Source organism: Aedes albopictus, chromosome 1 (genome assembly GCF_035046485.1).
Source record: "Aedes albopictus strain Foshan chromosome 1, AalbF5, whole genome shotgun sequence".
NCBI lineage: Eukaryota > Metazoa > Arthropoda > Insecta > Diptera > Culicidae > Aedes > Aedes albopictus.
The window spans coordinates 69,340,753-69,352,198 of record NC_085136.1 but is presented as its reverse complement, the minus strand read 5'-3'; the positions used below and the strand labels follow the sequence as shown (position 1 = coordinate 69,352,198).

At 45.2% G+C, this 11,446-nt stretch overlaps 1 protein-coding gene across 2 annotated transcripts in view; it reads left to right on the top strand.

Annotated features, from left to right (window-relative positions):
• The window catches only part of LOC109404691 (moesin/ezrin/radixin homolog 1), a 96,222-nt gene that overhangs the window by 27,619 nt on the left and 57,157 nt on the right, over positions 1-11,446 (top strand). The gene's annotated exons all lie outside the window — the stretch shown is intronic.

The window sequence follows — 11,446 nt, the reverse complement described above, 5'->3', positions numbered from 1 at the left end:
ATTCAATAAACCTAATTATTAAAAAAGATGCTCAAAATCTCAAATTCAGATAAATTTCTTGCGAGAAAGGCAACATGGATATCGAAGAGATGGATATTATTTTAGATAAAAATTTAACCAACTAGTCATACAGTAAGCAACAAACATATAATTTAAAAAAGATTGCTTGAATTCCGGGATTAAATACAATCATACATTATTGAGAAAATGATATCTTGAAACGCACCAAAACTGGTACAAATCTCCAAGAGAATTATTTATTTGAGTTCAATTTTTACTAACAGTTTTCAGTCTTATCCAAAACCCCTTCTTTCAAAATATGAGCACAGATTATTATACTGAATAAGATTTGCAATAACACCAAAAAACCGATGGTACGGATAGAATAGAGACCACCGGTGCGGAAAGGCGACCGATCATTATTTTACTCACATGGAAACGAACGACCGGTGCGAAAATGGGTGGATAACGAAATTAAAAATCGTTAACGACGTGCTGTTGCGTGTGTAGTGTTAAGCCCACGAGTGGGCTTGGTCTTAGAACATCCCCGGAACGCCCCTGAAACCTAATGAAATCCCTTGAAACTTCCTGAAACACCATGTAATGCTCTTGAAATCTCCTGAAATCCCCGTGAACGCTCTTAGAACTCTTTTGGAAGCGCTTGAAACCAGTTGGACCGTCTTTGACCTCTGAAACTCCCTGAGCATCCTCTGGAAGACTCTTAGAGCTCCCTGAAATCCCCCAATACCTTTGGAACGCTCAGAAACCCCCTGAAACCTCCTGAAACGCAACCGGAATACACAGGAACACCTCTAGAATACCCCTGAAATCCCTTGGAACGCCCATGAAACTCTTTGGCAAACCCTGGAATGCTCATGAAACCTCTCGGAACCCTCTGCAACGCCCTTGAAACTCTCCAGAAACGCCACTTTTGGCCCTTTGGCACACCCGTGACCCTTCTTGCGATTCCCAGGTAACATTCCTGGAACTCATTAAAACCTCCTGGAACACCCCGAAAACTTCCTCAAAAGCTTCTGCAACATTCGGAATACATCGGAATACAGAATACATCGGAATACTCCAGAATACATCGGAACACATCTGGTACACTCGTGAAACCTCTTGAAAACTTATGGATTCCCCTGATTTGCCCCTGAAGCTCCTTGAAACTCCTTTGAAACACCCTTGAAAATCCATGGAACACCCCTTGAAACCCTTGCAACGCCGCTGAAACCCACTGGAACGCTTCTGAAACCCCATGGAAGACCACTGAAATTCTAAGTAACGCCCTTATACACCCTTACAATCCCTTGACAATCGACAATCTCTGTAGTGCCCCTCAGACGCCCTGGAACTCCCCTGAACTCCTGGAATGCCCCGAATATATCCCAGAACGCTCCTGTAACCTCTTGGAGCACCTCTGGAAGTCCTGGAACGCTGCTGATACTCCCTGGATCAACCCTTGAAAGCGCCTTGAAACCCTCAGAACACGCCTGGCATGCTATGAAACCTCCTCAAACACTCCTAAACCCCATGAAAATTCCCGGAATTGATAGAAACACCCCTGAAACTCATTGAAAAACCCTCAAAACCCGTTGGAACGCCTCTGAAACCCCATGAATTTCTGGCCCAATTCTGGTGACCAATCGATCAAGTTTTCAGTTCAAACAGTCATTTAGTTCTTCAGATTTGTGCTCTTGAAAATTCGAATGTGGCTTCATCCAACTTTCAGCTTAAATCCCCTGGAACACCCCTGAAATCCCCCTGAAACACATCCAGAACGCCCCTGACTTTGTCTGTAATACGAATACCCCTCAAACTGAAACACACCTGAAATCGAAAAAAAAACTGGCAGTCATGTTAACAGTAAAGGACATTCTCCTAGTACCGATGTACCGATGAAACGATCTTAATGTGTATTATTGATTTGTCAGGAAAGCTTACCCGACTGGAGTGTAAAATTAGCGGTAGTTAAAATACACAGAAATAAAAATTTATTAAAAAATACCCGAAAAATATATCAAGTATATAACGCATTGTGTTATTATGTTAGAAACTAGATGCAGGATGACATTAAAATAACTAAAATTGTAACCAAAAGAACACCAGTTCAATCAAAATAATAACCTATTTTATTTTTGATAAAAAGCAATTTCTAAAATTCAATTTTAAGAATTGGGCTGTTTTCATGTATTCAGTGGCAAACAAAATTCCAATAAAATTTGTTGATGGGCAGTATTTATATTTTTTTAAATAATTCGTTGAATATACATTTCTACTGTTCAAATTTAGCGAGGATTACTTAAGCTTGATCTGCAAAACACATTAATCCGTTCATATTTTGACCACCACCGATCACTTGGAAACTAGGTGTTTGTTCGGCTTTCAGTCACCAAGTTTCCGTATAATCCAGTCAGTCACTTGATCACCAACTATTTCAGACCAAACATTTCAATAGGTCCTATCTGCATTTAAGAGACTCTATTTGTTCACTTTCTCTTTCAATTATTGCAATGTAATGGTACACTTTTCAACTACTTTTGCAGTACAAATCAAAAGACGATTGTTTGGACCATCGTTCAATGAAAGGAGATAATCATATTACAAATAAACAGCTCGTGAGCTCGTTTCATGCTATTCATCCTAATGACTCCGGTTTTATATATAGAGTGAAACGAGATTACTGATGAATTAGCCAGGAATTAATCTAATGAAAGGTTCATTGGCCCTGAGCCCTTCTGCGGGATCTCAGACTGCTCTGTAAAAATGGAACTGAACAAATACATGCACCGTCTAATAACTGGACACTGCCCCTGCAGATACCATCTACAAAGATCGGAGCAATCCAAACCTCAAATTGCCGCTTCTGTGACGAGGAGAGGAAAACATCAGAACACATCCTCTGCTATTGCAATGCACTCAACCAACGTATGTTCAAAGTTCTCAGCAAGGACGTGGTTGGCTTCATAAAGCTAGTCTCGCTAGAATGGGGGAGTTACATACTGTAACTCAGGATCTCTATTTATCAATAATAGATGGTCTTGAGTTCATTCGATACCAAGGTATCTCAGTGACAAACATGTTACTGAGATAACTTGCGTACCTCACAGCAAAAGGGTATATCACAATAACTTTAAAATCTGGACACAGTGATCTTCACCCGACAAACGAGATGATATATAGAATACGAATAGAAGGGAATTACAATACGACGACTGCAAAACGAAGAGATATAACTTGTATAAGCTTCTACAGCTATGAAATATAAGCATAGGTTTTGTTTCACTTTTTTGAAGATTCTTTAATTTTGGTCTATCCAAAGAATGTTAAATCTTTCGGAAACTTTAATCTCAACAGTAATTATTGTTTTGCTGGAAGATAGCTGTTTCATACACTTTAAAAACATTATGGTTTCATCAACTAAATGCTGGAAGCGATGAATTTGTGGAGAATTCTTGACGAATTCCATTGCAGAGGTATATGTACTTCATTTCTGGTAACAACGAATTTCTCACTTTCCTTCCGTTTTTGAATGACCTTCATTGACTTCAAAATACTAGATATCCCCGGAAAATATCATTGGATAGTAAAGCTGAACAGGTGTCATCTGTCAGTATCTTAGGCAATTTCGATTTAAATTGCCAGCCAATGATTTCAGGTTTTCGATAAATTCTGTTTACCAAACCTTCAAGGTTTTCGGAGTTTTGATAGTTGAGTTTTCCAACTAAACCCATTACTTCACAGTGTTTTTTTTTTTCTAGTTCCCGTCCACTATAGAACCATCTGTAAAATGACTTAAAAGGGTAGAAAAATACGCCGACCCGACCACTGACTGCCAACCTCGCGCATAGTTATTACCATCATGCATGTCCCTTGAATAGCAGAAAAAAGTTAATGCAAATTTTATTCGCTACTTGATTCTCGTGCATAAATCTCGACCGGTGTGCGGTGCGGTGTGTCGAAGCAATTAAACCTTGTAGAATGGCAGGTAAAAACGAGCAGTAAAGCTGCCCGCCCCGGGCAAAAATTCTCGCTCGAATAAAATACAGCATGCTAATACTATAATAAATTTTATTGTTAACCATGGATTTTACGGTTACGAAAGTTCTAACATTAAGATAACAATGAAATGTATGGTTTCTACTTCATATTCGAGAAAAAATATTTTTATGATTCATCGTATGGTACATCCGGTACATAACCATAAGTCGTATTGTTATTTTATAGTTTTTGTATGGTAACAATACAAAATAAACCACAATACCTTGTAATGTTACTATATAATATATAGTATTTGATCGAGATTTTTTATTGGGATTGTTCTAACGTCAACTGCTCAACCGAAGAAATCCCCCTCCGTCATTTCGTTGCCTCTCCTGCTCCAAATAAGAAAACTTGAGAGGAGTTACGTACGTTTGTCACCGTACACACGCGTGCCTCCGTATCGTTACCCCTCAATTCCCCACTCGGCCTTGGACGTACAGGCTCGGCTACTTTTCTACAACCTCCGACTGGCTAACATCACTTATCGTCGAAATGATTACCACAATCTAGCGGGGCACATGTTAATTAGCCCGGGACGTGACTCCGCCACTGTCATGTGCACTCCATCCTGGCCCTGGTGAATATGAACTCCTGATCGCCGTGATGAGCACACGCCAGAACACCTCAATTGCAAGTTTGTTTGCGTCCACGTCCAGTCCAGTCGGTGATGCAAGGCACACGGTTGGCCTTGACGGGCGACGACGACGACGTTGCTAGCTAGCCTTGCACGTGACCATTCTTTCCATTTCACGGTAAATAGACTTCTGGAGCGCGAGTCTTTCCACGCGCATTTCGCGGTTCGCGACGGACCCCTCCCCCGGAGACCATGTGGCTTCGGAAGGGCGAGACACGAATGAAATGAAAATTGAAATGATCGGCACGTTTCTGGACGAGGGTAGAAACGCGGTGATGAGTAGACTTCATCGTCTTACCTTGAGAAAGCTGGCGAATTGTTGACGAGGCGTGCTGCGAGAAGCTCTGTTGAGGGCGTATTGTTTTGCCGCCAAACGGCAAGTACACAATCGATGGATGATGATGAACTCATCCTCCGTGGTGCGGTGTGCCCGATGATGCTCGGTGGTGAGTCTCATTCAATATGACCGGTGCGGAATGATTGCAAGTTTACCTTGAATCACCACGAAGCTGCAAATGCTGCTGGCTGCTATGAATCACGGATCGGATTCTGTGGGCATCCGATTAAAAACCCGGTGAACCACTCGGTCTTCTGAATCGCGCACAGCAAAAAAGAAATTGTTATATCTCGCTACACGTCAGCCATGTTTGTAGATTTGAACTGGAAAAAAAAATCGGCTTCGAAAAAAGTTGAATTGTGATGGACCGGATTCGAACAGTGGACGACACATTGAGTGGGAGTTGCGCCCGATCTATCTCGGTCAAATACGACCGCTAACATTCTTTCTATTATGGAGTCATTATTGCAAGCGATTCAAACAGCGAATTTGAATTAATTTTAGCTGTGCACCTATCATTTGACTTTCCAATGGATGTTTGAACCATATAGCATTTCCCAGTAGTCCTTGAATCCCACTGAACACGTTATTCAGCTTGACGTCATCAGTCTTAGATTTATGATGATGATGATGTTGAATCAAAGCCCTCCTCGGAGTCATCATCGGGTCTTAATTAACAATTACGACTGCAGACAACGTAGTCTATGCCACGCCGCCACCATGACATTGAATTGTGTTTGTACGGTATACATATGTAATGTATGCCATTGCTGCTATGTACTCATCAATACCCTTCGTAGCAATTGAGCAATTGCTTGGAGCACAATGAAAATGCGCATGACGCCGATGGTGGGCTTTTTCAATCACAATTCAATCGTAGTGATGTAGTTTCTTGTTGCTTTCGTATGCCTACGCATAATGCAATGGACATCCCCGCTGACTGATGCGCGGGTAAACTTCCTACAATCGAAAGCGAAAACTAAGCTTTGATTGAAGTTATACTTCGTTTTTTTGACTAATGACCGGCTCTTGGGATTAACTCCGGAATTCCGGAGAAAGTCTGATTTTGGAGAACTCTTGGAAGGAATTCCGGAGAACTCCTGTGAAGAATTCTGGAGACCTCCTTAAAGGGATTCCGGAGAATTGCTGGAGGGAATTCCGAAGAACTTCTAAGAGGTATTCCGGAGAATTCCTGGGAGGAATTCCGGAGAGTTCCCGGGATAAATTTCGGAGAATTCCTAGGAGGAATCCCGGAGAATTGCTGGGAGAATTTCTGGAAGGAATTCCGGAGAATTCCTGTGAGGAATTACGGAGAATTCCTGGGAGAAATTTTGGAGAATTCTGGGAAGGAATTTCGGAGAATTCCTGGGAGGAATTGCGGAGCATACCTGGGAATTCTTCAGAATTCCTCCAAGGAATTCTTCAGAATTCCTCCAAGGAATTTTTCGGAATTCCTCCAAGAAATTCTTCGGAATTCCTTCAAGGAATTCTTCGAAGTTCCTCCAAGGAATTCTTCGGAATTCCTCTCAGGAAAACTTCGGAATTCCTCTCAGGAATACTTCGGAATTCATCTTAGAAATTTTTCGCAATTTCTCCCAGGCATTCTCCGGAAGTCCACCCAGGAATTCTTCGGCATTCCTCTCGGGAATTCTTCCCAGGAATTCCCAGGAATTCCTCCCAGGAATTCCCCGGAATTCCTCCCAGGAATTCCCCGGAATTCCTCCCAGGAATTCCCCGGAATTCCTCCCAGGAATTCACCGGAATTCCTACCAGGGATTTTCCGGAATTCCTACCAGGAATTCTCCGGAATTCAATTCTCGGGAATTCTCCGGAATTCAATTCTCGGGATTTCCTCCCAGACATTCTTGGGAATTCATCCCAGAAATTCTCGGGAATTGCTCCCAGAAATTCTCGGGAATTGCTCCCGAAAATTCTCGGGAATTGCTCCCAGAAATTCTCCAGATTTCCTCTCAGAAATTCCTTGGAATTCCGCCCAGGAATTCTCCGGAATTCCTCCCAGGAATTCTCCGGAATTCTTCCTAGGAATTCTCCGGAATTCCTCCCAGAATTCCTTCCGAGAATTCCCCGGAATCCTTCCCGGGAATTCCCCGGAATTCCTCCCAGGATTTCAGGGGAATTCCTACCAGGAATTTTCCGGAATTCCTACCAGGAATTCTCCGGAATTCAATTCTCGGGAATTCTCCGGAATTCAATTCTCGGGAATTCCTCCCAGAAATTCTTGAGAATTCATCCCAGAAATTCTAGGGAATTGCTCCCAGAAATTCTCGGGAATTTCTCCCAGAAATTCTCGGGAATTGCTCCCAGAAATTCTCGAGAATTCCTCCCAGGAATTCTTCGGAATTCTTCCCAGAAATGCTTCGGAATTCCTCCCAGGATTTCTCCGAAATTCCTCCCAGGAATTCTCCGAAATTCCTGCCAGGTATTCCCCGGAATTTCTTCCAGGAATTCTCAGGAATTTCTCCCAGGAATTCTCCGTAATTCCTCCCAGGAATTCTTCGGAGTTCCTCCCAAAAAATCCTTGGAATTCCTCTCAAAAATTCCTTGGAAATCCTCCCAGGAATTCTCCGGAATTCCTCTCAGAAATTCCTTAGAATTCCTCTCAGAAATTCCTTAGAATTCCCAGGAACTCTCCTTAATTCCTCCCAGAAATTCTTCGTAATTCCTCCCAGAAATTCTTCGGAATGTTTCCCTTTAATTCTCCGGAATTCCTCCCAGGAATTCTTCGGAATTCCTCCCAGGAATTCTTCGAAATTCCTCCCAGGAATTCTTCAGAATTCCTCCCAGGAATTCTTCGGAATTCCTCCCAGGAATTCTTCGGAATTCCTCCCAGGAATTCTTCGGAATTCCTCCCAGGAATTCTTCGGAATTCCTCCCAGGAATTCTTCGGAATTCCTCCCAGGAATTTTTCGGAATTCCTCCCAGGAATTCTTCGGAATTCCTCCCAGGAATTCTTCGGAATTCCTCCCAGGAATTCTTCGGAATTCCTCCCAGGAATTCTTCGGAATTCCTCCCAGGAATTCTTCGGAATTCCTCCCAGGAATTCTTCGGAATTCCTCCCTGGAATTCTCCGGAATTCCTCCCTGGAATTCTCCGGAATTCCTCCCAGGAATTCTCCGGAATTCGTCCCAGGAATTCTCCGGAATTCCTCCCAGGAATTCTCCGGAATTCCTCCCAGGAATTCCTCCCAGGAATTCTCCGGAATTCCTCCCAGGAATTCTCCGGAATTCCTCCCAGGAATTCTCCGGAATTCCTCCCAGGAATTCTCCGGAATTCCTCCCAGGAATTCTCCGGAATTCCTCCCAGGAATTCTCCGGAATTCCTCCCAGGAATTCTCCGGAATTCCTCCCAGGAATTCTCCGGAATTCCTCCCAGGAATTCTCCGGAATTCCTCCCAGGAATTCTCCGGAATTCCTCCCAGGAATTCTCCGGAATTCCTCCCAGGAATTCTCCGGAATTCCTCCCAGGAATTCTCCGGAATTCCTCCCAGGAATTCTCCGGAATTCCTCCCAGGAATTCTCCGGAATTCCTCCCAGGAATTCTCCGGAATTCCTCCCAGGAATTCTCCGGAATTCCTCCCAGGAATTCTCCGGAATTCCTCCCAGGAATTCTCCGGAATTCCTCCCAGGAATTCTCCGGAATTCCTCCCAGGAATTCTCCGGAATTCCTCCCAGGAATTCTCCGGAATTCCTCCCAGGAATTCTCCGGAATTCCTCCCAGGAATTCTCCGGAATTCCTCCCAGGAATTCTCCGGAATTCCTCCCAGGAATTCTCCGGAATTCCTCCCAGGAATTCTCCGGAATTCCTCCCAATTCCTCCCAGGAATTCTCCGGAATTCCTCCCAGGAATTCTCCGGAATTCCTCCAGGAATTCTCCGGAATTCCTCCCAGGAATTCTCCGGAATTCCCTCCCAGGAATTCTCCGGAATTCCTCCAGGAATTCTCCGGAATTCCTCCCAGGAATTCTCCGGAATTCCTCCCAGGAATTCTCGGGAAATTCCTCCCAGGAATTCTCCGGAATTCCTCCCAGGAATTCTCCGGAATTCCTCCAGGAATTCTCCGGAATTCCTCCCAGGAATTCTCCGGAATTCCTCCCAGGAATTCTCCGGAATTCCTCCCAGGAATTCTCCGGAATTCCTCCCAGGAATTCTCCGGAATTCCTCCCAGGAATTCTCCGGAATTCCTCCCAGGAATTCTCCGGAATTCCTCCCAGGAATTCTCCGGAATTCCTCCCAGGAATTCTCCGGAATTCCCTCCCAGGAATTCTCCGGAATTCCTCCCAGGAATTCTCCGGAATTCCTCCCAGGAATTCTCCGGAATTCCTCCCAGGAATTCTCCGGAATTCTCCCAGGAATTCTCCGGAATTCCTCCCAGGAATTCTCCGGAATTCCTCCCAGGAATTCTCCGGAATTCCTCCCAGGAATTCTCCGGAATTCCTCCCAGGAATTCTCCGGAATTCCTCCCAGGAATTCTCCGGAATTCCTCCCAGGAATTCTCCGGAATTCCTCCCAGGAATTCTCCGGAATTCCTCCCAGGAATTCTCCGGAATTCCTCCCAGGAATTCTCCGGAATTCCTCCCAGGAATTCTCCGGAATTCCTCCCAGGAATTCTCCGGAATTCCTCCCAGGAATTCTCCGGAATTCCTCCCAGGAATTCTCCGGAATTCCTCCCAGGAATTCTCCGGAATTCCTCCCAGGAATTCTCCGGAATTCCTCCCAGGAATTCTCCGGAATTCCTCCCAGGAATTCTCCGGAATTCCTCCCAGGAATTCTCCGGAATTCCTCCCAGGAATTCTCCGGAATTCCTCCCAGGAATTCTCCGGAATTCCTCCCAGGAATTCTCCGGAATTCCTCCCAGGAATTCTCCGGAATTCCTCCCAGGAATTCTCCGGAATTCCTCCCAGGAATTCTCCGGAATTCCTCCCAGGAATTCTCCGGAATTCCTCCCAGGAATTCTCCGGAATTCCTCCCAGGAATTCTCCGGAATTCCTCCCAGGAATTCTCCGGAATTCCTCCCAGGAATTCTCCGGAATTCCTCCCAGGAATTCTCCGGAATTCCTCCCAGGAATTCTCCGGAATTCCTCCCAGGAATTCTCCGGAATTCCTCCCAGGAATTCTCCGGAATTCCTCCCAGGAATTCTCCGGAATTCCTCCCAGGAATTCTCCGGAATTCCTCCCAGGAATTCTCCGGAATTCCTCCCAGGAATTCTCCGGAATTCCTCCCAGGAATTCTCCGGAATTCCTCCCAGGAATTCTCCGGAATTCCTCCCAGGAATTCTCCGGAATTCCTCCCAGGAATTCTCCGGAATTCCTCCCAGGAATTCTCCGGAATTCCTCCCAGGAATTCTCCGGAATTCCTCCCAGGAATTCTCCGGAATTCCTCCCAGGAATTCTCCGGAATTCCTCCCAGGAATTCTCCGGAATTCCTCCCAGGAATTCTCCGGAATTCCTCCCAGGAATTCTCCGGAATTCCTCCCAGGAATTCTCCGGAATTCCTCCCAGGAATTCTCCGGAATTCCTCCCAGGAATTCTCCGGAATTCCTCCCAGGAATTCTCCGGAATTCCTCCCAGGAATTCTCCGGAATTCCTCCCAGGAATTCTCCGGAATTCCTCCCAGGAATTCTCCGGAATTCCTCCCAGGAATTCTCCGGAATTCCTCCCAGGAATTCTCCGGAATTCCTCCCAGGAATTCTCCGGAATTCCTCCCAGGAATTCTCCGGAATTCCTCCCAGGAATTCTCCGGAATTCCTCCCAGGAATTCTCCGGAATTCCTCCCAGGAATTCTCCGGAATTCCTCCCAGGAATTCTCCGGAATTCCTCCCAGGAATTCTCCGGAATTCCTCCCAGGAATTCTCCGGAATTCCTCCCAGGAATTCTCCGGAATTCCTCCCAGGAATTCTCCGGAATTCCTCCCAGGAATTCTCCGGAATTCCTCCCAGGAATTCTCCGGAATTCCTCCCAGGAATTCTCCGGAATTCCTCCCAGGAATTCTCCGGAATTCCTCCCAGGAATTCTCCGGAATTCCTCCCAGGAATTCTCCGGAATTCCTCCCAGGAATTCTCCGGAATTCCTCCCAGGAATTCTCCGGAATTCCTCCCAGGAATTCTCCGGAATTCCTCCCAGGAATTCTCCGGAATTCCTCCCAGGAATTCTCCGGAATTCCTCCCAGGAATTCTCCGGAATTCCTCCCAGGAATTCTCCGGAATTCCTCCCAGGAATTCTCCGGAATTCCTCCCAGGAATTCTCCGGAATTCCTCCCAGGAATTCTCCGGAATTCCTCCCAGGAATTCTCCGGAATTCCTCCCAGGAATTCTCCGGAATTCCTCCCAGGAATTCTCCGGAATTCCTCCCAGGAATTCTCCGGAATTCCTCCCAGGAATTCTCCGGAATTCCTCCCAGGAATTCTCCGGAATTC